The 10181-nt window shown below is 37.1% G+C and overlaps 1 long non-coding RNA gene across 1 annotated transcript; it reads right to left on the minus strand.

Moving 5' to 3' along the window:
• Window positions 1-4037: 4037 nt before the first annotated feature.
• On the minus strand, window positions 4038-7757 carry LOC123386354. The gene is made up of 2 exons (XR_006600141.1): window positions 6098-7757; window positions 4038-4630 (listed from the first exon to the last, which is right to left on the minus strand). It is a non-coding gene; the product is annotated as an uncharacterized LOC123386354 (long non-coding RNA).
• Between the last annotated feature and the right edge of the window lie 2424 nt (window positions 7758-10181).

Here is a 10181-nt window from a genome sequence, read left to right on the forward strand (position 1 = left end):
ATACTATTGACTGACTTACCTTCATGTACATTATTTCTTCTTGTTTTTGTTGTTTGATTCTAAGCTCACTTTTTCTTCTTGAGTTCCCCCCCACCCCCCGCAGGAGTTTCCCATGAACCACGAGTTGTACAAGTATCCCTATGTAGTAGTATGGTGCATTTTTCCAATCTAATGGCATTTTTACATGAGTTTCTTAGCTTGGAATTTCCAATGCCCCCAAATAATATAAATTTAGAATCAACACATACATGTGCTAACTTAGATTATTTTGTTCTCATAAGATTTTTTTTTTCCTTTTCCATCCAGAACCTAAAGCAAAGTGTTATAGATTCAATGGCTGAAGAGAAGAATTTTTCTCATATTGTTCAATGGAAGGGACAGTTATTCCAAAAATCTTAGTTAAGCAGGGATATTGTATAATTTTGAGGGTTTAAACACGTAGGTCATATTTCTAATTGAGCTTTTATATTCAGAGAAAATACCCCCTGTTCATCATAGTATTGGCCCTTGAGCTTATTTCTATGAATTCTGTTCTTTTTTCTGTTATATATATAATATATATATTATAATGTATATATTGTATATATATTGTTTTGTTTTTCTCTTATTTTATCAAGCATATCTGTGTTTATAGCAGAAAAAGATGTCTGCACTTGTTTGGACCACATGTTGCAGAGATAAGAATTTCAACTAGAACTTCACCTTGGCAACGTTATTTAATTCCATTTGGTAATATTTTTTTCTTATTTTTACAAGAAAATCTTTGAATTAGATGTGGCTTAGGAGTCTTTCTGCAAAAATACTATAAAGTTATAATTATCTCATGGATTAACTAACTGCTAGAATAAGGAGTACATGCTTGAGTAGAAACAAAATTATAAAGTATGTTAGCAATTGGGAGTACATTTTAATGCCTCTTGCCCTTGGAATATTATAAGAGTTTTTTATACACATATATACCTGATTTTAACAGGTAGTTTTAATGGAAGAAGTTACCGAAAGAAAGGCATGGAAGCAGAGAGAGAATTTTTCAGGAAATGCAAATGTATATATATGTACATAATTATATGTTAAGGATTTTCCCTCTCCCAACCTCCACTCTGCCACGTAGTGCCTTGTAAGTTCTTTTCTTTTCAGCAAAAGTTGATGAAGTTAATGCCTTGTGAGGTTCAGTTGGAAACACCATTGTAATAGTTGGCATTGCATTTAATAAGGTATAAAAGCAGTAAAATTTTTAATTGGCTTCTGTACTTTTTTTTCCTAGTGATTTTCATCACATTGGATATAAATGACCCAATTGTAGTCTGGCCCAGAGAAAGGAAGCAGGTCTCAATTTGACAGGTATTAAGTCAATTATTTAAAAATAATTAAATTTATACAAGGAATAAATAAGCAATAAGGCCGGTTAGTTAAGTCCACCATTTGGAGCAGGTTAAAGGTTAATGTGAAGGAGTGGAAATTTTGTTCAGCAGGCAGTGCAAATCCATTGAAGATTTGTTGTACAAATGAGCAACATGAATTCTGCTTTATAAAAATTAATCTAAAACCAAATGCAGTGCATATAAGAAGTTTAAGTTCCACATTATCCATATTGACATAAAACTAAATGTATTAATTAAAAATTATTGTTCAGTTACTAAAAACCTTCTTATTAACTTAGGCTGCAGGACTCAGATGCTTGAGTCAATGGTGAATCCATTGGTTTTGAGTATGCATATATAACTCAGATTTGATTTTAAATGTTTCTGTTCTGTTTAAATTGTTTCTGTTCCAAATGTAGAATTTTAATTTTTCAGCTCTTTTGTTTGTTTTGAAACTTGGTTAGTATTCTTATTATATATAATTGAAGTGTAAATGTCACAGTATTTCTTTAAAAGCAAATGTCAATTAAAGTAAGAGATGTTGGCAATAGACACAAACACACTTCATTTATTATAACATGTTCTGACCTTTTCATTATTTTGGTGGTAATTATTCTATGGCTTTGCAACCAACAAAAACTCAGCTGGATTTTTTGATACAGTTATTTCATTTGATTCAGAGTTCACACTTTTCCTTTTTCTCCTACGGATTGCTGGTGAATTTCTTGCCTATATTTTGAAGAACTCGAACTAGCCAGTATATTGTATCATTAAAGCAGAAAGACTCAACAAACAAACAAACAAACAAACAAACACAAAACAACTCCTAGCTATTGGTTCATGACTGCTGCATGCACTTTTCGGAAAAGGTGATGCAGAGATTCTCACCTCTAAGCCAAACAGAAAGCCAATATTGCTAGGAGAATCCAATATGAATAACAAATTCCTCATGAAAAAAAAAATTAAATCCAGAGAGAAGGAAGGAGACACAGATGATTACAGATAATAAGTAGATTTTACGGGTTGTGTGTGTGTGTGTGTGTGTATGTGTGTGTGTGTTTCTGGTAATGTGTGTATCCAGAAATAAAAGCCATATATAAATGACTGGAGGTTTTCTAATGACTATAACATAAACAGAAGCTGTGAGTAATGAATTGGCAGGTGCTTGTCCAATGACAGTTGGGGGGTAAATAACTCATTTGGCCACAGAAAAAGTACAATGGCTGAGAAATGACATCCGAGAAGGAAGCCGAGATCTGGCACGTGTGTGGAAAATGCAACCCCACTCAGAGCTTAAGACGAGAGATTGCTAACCAGTAAATGACAACTTTTTTAAACCGGTTGGGGAAAAACCTTGAATTACTATATTCTAAGGTGTGTTTAGAAGCAGATGTGACCTGAGAGGACCCAGATTCCCACTTAAGTCTGTGGCCATCTGTGGCAACCAGGATTGGACCTGAGGGGGTCTTGGGCTCCACACTTCATTTCTTCACGTTATACGGGGAAGCACCTCAATACAAGGTAGAGGCCCTATCTTTAGAAAAATGGGGATTATTATTTCATTATTCTTTCAGTCTGACTGGGGCCAATCTCACAGCTGATCAAAGGAAGGAAGATCCACAGGGATCCCAGTTGAGCATATAAACTCAGACGCTGAATTTTGTACTTTGCAGCTTTATATCAACCTACTTTGAAGACATGAATGAGCAAACAAAGGAGGTTTCCATGATTCAGATTTGTCACCAACATCTTGGGTCAGTTCATGACCGTTGTGACAGAAGTTGTTTCATGTTCAACAAACTATGCTTTCCTCTTTAAGCTCAGACTTAAATGGAAGTTAATCCTCATGGTGATTATGCCACTACTTTATCTTGAAGTAGGCAAAATCGAATAATGAAGCCAACTGTTTGCATGATCTAATGCGATCTAATATTTTACTATATAATTCTAATTTTTGACCTAAAGGTTCTAAAAATTTGACACATAAAAACACATATCTCAAAACAGGGGTTGGCTAACTTTTTTTCTGTAAAGACACAAATAGTAAATATTTTTGGCTTGGCAGGAATATGGTCTCCATGGCAACTACTCAATTCTGCTGTTTTAGTGAGAAATCAGCTATAGGCAAAATGCAAATAAATCAGAAGGGTTGTGTTCCAATAAAGTGTTCTTTACAGAAACAGGTAGTGAGTTAGATTTGGCCCAAGGGCCATAGTTTGCCAAACCTTGCTCTAAATACTTACTACAATAAGCCATTCCCATTCACAGTCTTGAAATCTTTTGTATTTCTAGGGAATCACCTTCTACTGCACCGTTTTCTCCAAGGCCATGACTACCTTTAGGTCAATGCTTATTCTCCCACAATGGGAAGTTTAAGGGTGATCATTGAGGCTGTCTACTCTAGATCGTGTGTGTCTCCACAATTTCCCCATGAGAAGGAGGATGTAGAGGAAATTCCATGCTGAGTTAAATAAGGGAATAAGGAAGGAGAGGGGACATTGGTATCCCAGGGCATGCCCCCACTTCTAATGAAGCCACCTGATTTAAGTAAAGATCATTTCATTCATTAGTCATAAACGCTAGCATAAATTACTACTAAATCTTCCATCTCATTCTTGTTATATGTTCTGTAACATAGATGTGTCAATTAGTAAATAATCTCACTTAAATAAATAATGCTTATACAATGGATCATTTTAATAAAAATAAATTAGACCATCATTAACATTTGATTGTGTTCACAGAAGTATGCTTGATAAAGAGAGCCTAAGACATATAATTGTGTTTAGTATTCAGACAGGTACTCTTTCTTCTAAGTGTTAAAGCATATAAAGTTTGAACCACATGAAATTGCTGTTTTTGAGTCAAAAACAATAGAATAGCAGCAGTTTCATGAACCCAAAGAAGCAGTGAAGAAGATTGTAATCTTGGCTGCAGATTTTTCCCGTTCAGCACTTTGAATCTATCGTGCCACTCCTGGTTTGCCAAGTTTCTGTTGAGAAATCTGCAGCTAGCCTTATGGGTCTTCCCTTTCAAGTTAAGGTCTTCTTTTGTCTTTCGGCTTTTAAGATTTTTTTCTTTATCATTATATTTTGCAAATTTAATCATAATATGACTTGGTGTTGGCCTGCTTTTGTTGATTTTGATGGGAGTTCTCTGTGCCTTCTGTATCTGTCTGTTTCATTCCACAGATTAGGGAAGTTTTCAGCTATTATTTCCACAAATAAATTTTCTGCCCCCTTTTCTCTCTACTTCTTCTTCTGGGACTCCTGTAATACAAATGTTATTGCATTTTATGCAGTCAGCGAGTTCCCTAAGTCTATTCTTATGCTCCATAATCCTTTCTCTCTCTTGTTCAGCTTTACTGTTGTCCATTATTTTGTCTTCCATATCACTTATTCATTCCTCTGCTTCTTCCAGCATTGCCTTCATTGCATCAGTAAAGAAGGTTGTGATTAACTCTTTCCCCAGGGAGTATATAACCTATCTTTGGATAGTTAATCACAAGTGTAATGAATGTTACCAACAGGGAAATTAGCGTACAATAGGAGCTTAGAGTGGCAAGATTTGACTAGTGGAGGATATCAGAGAAGGGTAGGGGGTATGTATGTGGAGACCCACAAAATAAACAGGATCTAGAAAAGTGAAGTTGGAGATGGGGAAAAGGGCAGGAAGGGCTACGAAGAATGTCTCAAACATTGAGAGTCAATGAATGGCAGGAGAGGGTATGGATGTATTTGGTAATGGATGACACGGTTTCAATAAATTATGTTTCATAAATTATGTTTCATATATATGCATTACATATATATGTGTATGTAATATATATGTAATATATATGATCTATATATATCTTTATATATATGTAATATATATGTAATATATATGATCTATATATATATATGTGTGTGTGTGTGTGTATATATATTTTTTCCCCAAAAACATGTTAGTGTTGTTAGATCCAGAATCAAAAGGTAGGGTTAAATTTTCAGTGCAAGAAGCAAGAACTGACAGCCTAGGTTGTTCACTCTCAAAACGTCTAACATAGAAATGCGTTGATAAATCTTCAAGTGAATGCATCTCCAAGGTATCCTTCAAAATCTTTCACTTCTGATCAAGGGCTCTATCTCTTCCACCCTCATCTATCAATTACAATATAATAACAACCTCTTTTTCTGACATTCCACCAACACTGTTTTCATGACACCACCATTTATACTTTTGCACCTCCTTGCTTGTGTACTAGAAGTATATTTATGTGTTCCAGTTTGTAAGGTTGTTTGACAATGAAAGTGCATTCAGGACATGTCTTTATGTGGAACACACATGGTGTGTGCGAGTCTGTGTGTACATCTTTGTGGAGATCTAATGAGCACTGCAGCATGGAATGTGTTTGTTCTCTCCAGGTGCAGGGACTTTCTCTAGTCTGCAGAAGAGCTCTTATGAACAGTTTTCATTGCATGCATTTACTAATGATTTTGAGAATAAAAATTATTAATAATTATAATATTATAATAATATTATATTATAATTAAACATCTGTATGCACGATATGAGACTTACTTGCACTATAACCTGATAGTGATGTTGTGGGAGACGTAGGTGATCCTCTTTCCCACAAAATTTCGGGCAGCTACCATTTACCACAAGTAATCTAAGAAATGTGCATAAGCAAACTGAGCTGAGGACAATTTGGAATCTGTGATTATAGTGTTCCGTATACCAAAAGCACCTACCTTTTATTTGGAGAAACAGATGTTTGGGCAAAGAAACGTCATACCTCTGGAATCCTTCCAAAACAAAACATAAAATAACTTATTTTTAAAGCATCTTCACTTTGGAGGAATGAATGGTAACAACTCCTAACTTTCAGTTTCCCTATTTTCACACATTCCTTTCCTACAAGCCCTTTCACACGTTTCCCTCCATTTGTACCTTGCAGTAAAGATGCGGCATTCACATAATCTCTGCATTTGCCTAAGGAGGAGCCATATGCAGAGATGTAGTAATTTACTGCTACCCCACTGCTTTCCTTGATTCCTACTCCTATATACTCCCCCAAAATTTCTTTAGGAATAAGGGCTTGATTGGAGATGCCTCTTTCTTGGAATTAGTACCTTCTGACGAGTTGCTTTGGGTTAACAAAAAGTCCAGGGGAGACAGGACAGGAAATCTATCGTCACCTTGCTCACTGGTGAAGGGAAGTGGTACCTGTTCTACGGTTAAATCAAGGACAGCCAACGCCTATTTGTTTTCAAGAAGTTCAAGCATTGAGGGAGTTGCTAGCATCCTATTCTATTTGAATCAACACCTGCATTTACTTGCCTTCGATAATGAGGAAAAATGTGGTCTCTTAAATAGAGCCCTTTGCTATAAATAGACCATCCATCTTAAATTTAATTATTGTCATTGTCAAAGCATAGACTCGGAGAGGCAGAGTGGTGTCGCAGAAATGTTCCTTGACTGGAGGTGGGCACCTGGTTTCAATCGCAGCTCTGGTACTCATTAAGTGCGTGGCCCAGGTTGATTAATTTCACATCTTTAGGCCCCTCTGTCCTCTGGAGTATCCATTTTCTCGCCTTAATGGTTTTCAGTGCATCTTGACTTTCCACTCTTACCTAGGCTGTCTTGACTCAGGACCTCATCTTTTTTTTTTACTGGGTTTATTATAAGAAGCTCCTCTCTGGTTGCTATTTTTCTAGTCTCACCTCTCTAAACACCCCAACCTCTGCCAAATTTATCTTTTATATTGCGATCAGCAGCAGCTTACGAAAACGTAGCCGCATCCTGTTGCTCTCTGAGTTAAAGACTTCCAAGGGTTTCCTGTAATTTTCATATGAAGGTCCAACTCTTTAGCTTGGCGTGGAGGAAACTACAGGAATGGGAGATGCCTATCGTCCTTTCTCAAGAAGTCTCCGGCAGCCCAGTCATTCCAAAACTATATTTTCCTGAACGTGCTCCTTCTACTAAGCTCCGGATTTTATAATTGTGTCTTGTATTCCTCTCTGCCCTCCTTCTACATGTTCACCTGGCTCACATCTTATAATTCTCCAACAGGCTCAGACTTTGCTTCCTTCTGGAAGCTTTCCCTGGATGGATCCGGGTCTGCCCATTTGCAGATGTTGTACACTGAGAGACAACCTAGTATGAAGCTTCATAGTGGACAGTGCCGGTGATTACTCCCTTTTCTGCCTCCCGCCACTCCTAATAAAGTGTGAATTGTTCATTCAAAGGCCTGTGCTTTCATCTTTAGTTCTTCGGCAAGCAACTTGATAAATGCCTGGTGTGCAATAAATGAAAACAAGATGGATAGATAAGAAGACTGAACTCTAATAGTCCATCCATTTATGGCATTCTGTGAATGCATACTCACTCAAAGTAATTTTGCATTCTAGAAATTCACTGTATGGTGTTCTATCTTCCTTTCAGGAACAAAAAATAGAAGTGTGAATTAAGTCTTTGCAGAATACAAAAGAATGCTAAATTCTAAATCTGCACCTGATATCAAGTGGCAACCAACACTGCACTCTCCACCCCCACCCCCCACCCCTGTTCCAAGTCAGTTAGAGTCAACATTCAGCAGAGTCATATTGCACAGGGATGGAGGTTAATAAATACCAATTGCAGTTCAGGGAAGATAAAGGGTGGAGTTATAAGCTTGAGAGCAAAGAGGAAAATGAGAAATTGACAAATAGAAAGTACTTGGGGTTGACCAAAAATTAGATTCATGAAATACTCATTAAGCCTATTTTTCTCAAAGCCAATATCAATAAACAAAATGCTTTAAAAAGCGGAAGCATTAAAGAGGCTCCCAAATTTTAATATGATATTTGAGAAACAAGGGAGACTAGAATATAATTTGTGATAAGAAATTAACCACATAGTGGTGAAGAGGAGAGTTAATGTTTTGTAAGCTAAACAATGTGGAATCTTCCTAGATCTATTGGTAAAGACTGTGTGGCTCTGAGTTGGTTCCATAATGTCTCTGGGCATTTTATTTTTTTTTGGCTGTGGACTAAGGAAACTGACTTATGTAATTCTGATTTCCTGCCACTTTATCATTCTATGAGCCTACAAAACACCTTGCCAGAATAAACAATGATTTTATGCACCTAATCAGAGAATGACTAGTTCTCTCTTCTCAGAAGAAAAGCAATTACCCCAAGGGATGTTTGGGGAAGAATGAGAATAAAAGCCATTGTTATTTGGGGATGCAAGGAATCTAAGCAGCTTCCAAACAGAATGGACAGAAATTAACAAAGAAAGCCAAGACCTGGGGCGCCTGGGTGCCTCAGTCCTTTAAGCATCCAACTTTGGCTCAGGTCATGATTTCTAGGTTCATGGGTTCCAGCCCCCTGTCAGGCTCTGTGCTGACAGCTCAGAGCTTGGAAACTGCTTCGGATTCTGTGCCTCCCTCTCTCTCTGCCCCTCCCCTGCTTGTGCCTCTCTGTGTCTCTCAACAATAAATACATTTTTTAAAATTAATTTAAAAAAAAGAAAGAAAGAGAGCCAAGACCAGCAACTTTCTATCCAATCAGAAGTCATGGGTCTATCTAGAAGCATGAATTTTCCCTTTGACACCAATTCCTCCAATTTGGCAGCTGGTAGAGACCTCTTAGGTCATCTGATACCCTTGTTGAATTTATCTGAGGCCAAGACGGTAAATGATTGGCATTAACTCAGGGGCAGGCTGATCTGTTTCCTGGTGACAGCTTTCCTCCTGCCTTCTGCTGGTCCCTACTTTATGCTCGGTGGCTATTTCTCCCTCCTCATACCTTCCCACACACTTGTATATTTCCAATACACCCTCTGAAAGGGGACAAAAAGAGTTCTCTGCTACCTTGGATGGCGAATCTCAGTTCAGTTTCTCCTGCCTTACCTACCCAAATTCTTTGCTCACTCTTCTCTCCCCTAAAGATAACAGCCAAATCATACAGCACAAATTTTCTTAAATCCAGCACCAACAAGAAATGAATATTTTTGCAGAATTAAGTTTCTCAACCCTTTTAAGGCTACCATTTTTATTTATGGAAAATTTTTATTTTATTTTTAAGAAAGCAAGGGATGACTTAATTTGAACATGCCAAAAGATTGATTTTTTTTCTTTCCCACGATTGTAGATAAACATTAGTTATCATGTTAAGATCTAAATATAATCATGTAAACTGTAGGCAGAGTCAGGATAGCATCATTTGAACCTCAGTTATTTACCCTAGTTGTGCTACATTTTCTCTCAAATAATTTTTCAGCCTCCTCTCTTGTAAATCTTCTCACCATCTGTGGTGTGTGTGGGTCGTTCTTTCTCTGGCTTCTTGCTTTTGAGTACTGAATGTTGTCACAGCAGAAAAAAATTTGATTTTTTTTTTTGCCAGTTTATCTTTCTATGATAAACTATGAGTGAGATGTGCAAGCTTTGGTGTAATGTTTCTTTTAGGACTTGACACATGCTTTTTATTCATACCCGCTTTTTAATAAAAATTTAAATAAGAGGTGCGCCTGGGTGGCTCAGTCGGTTGAGCATCTGACTTTAGCTCTGGTCATGACTTCGAGGTCCGTGGGTTCGAGCCCCACGTCGGGCTGAAAAGAACAGCTTTAAATCCAAATGACAGCCCTGCCTTAGTTTAAAGCTAAAGTTCTCTTTTCTGCTTATTATGGATCTTTGATAAGAAATACAATTGCTGAGAAGTCTGTTTTGCTTGCTGTTTGCTACGAGCATTGTGAGGCCTTTCCTGAATGTAACCCGCTGTGTAGTAGAATGGGTTGTAAACCTTCCTAAATGTAGTCTGATATGTAATGGAATGAGTGATTGTACATAAACTA

The sequence above is a fragment of the Felis catus genome, chromosome B3 (genome assembly GCF_018350175.1).
Source record: "Felis catus isolate Fca126 chromosome B3, F.catus_Fca126_mat1.0, whole genome shotgun sequence".
NCBI lineage: Eukaryota > Metazoa > Chordata > Mammalia > Carnivora > Felidae > Felis > Felis catus.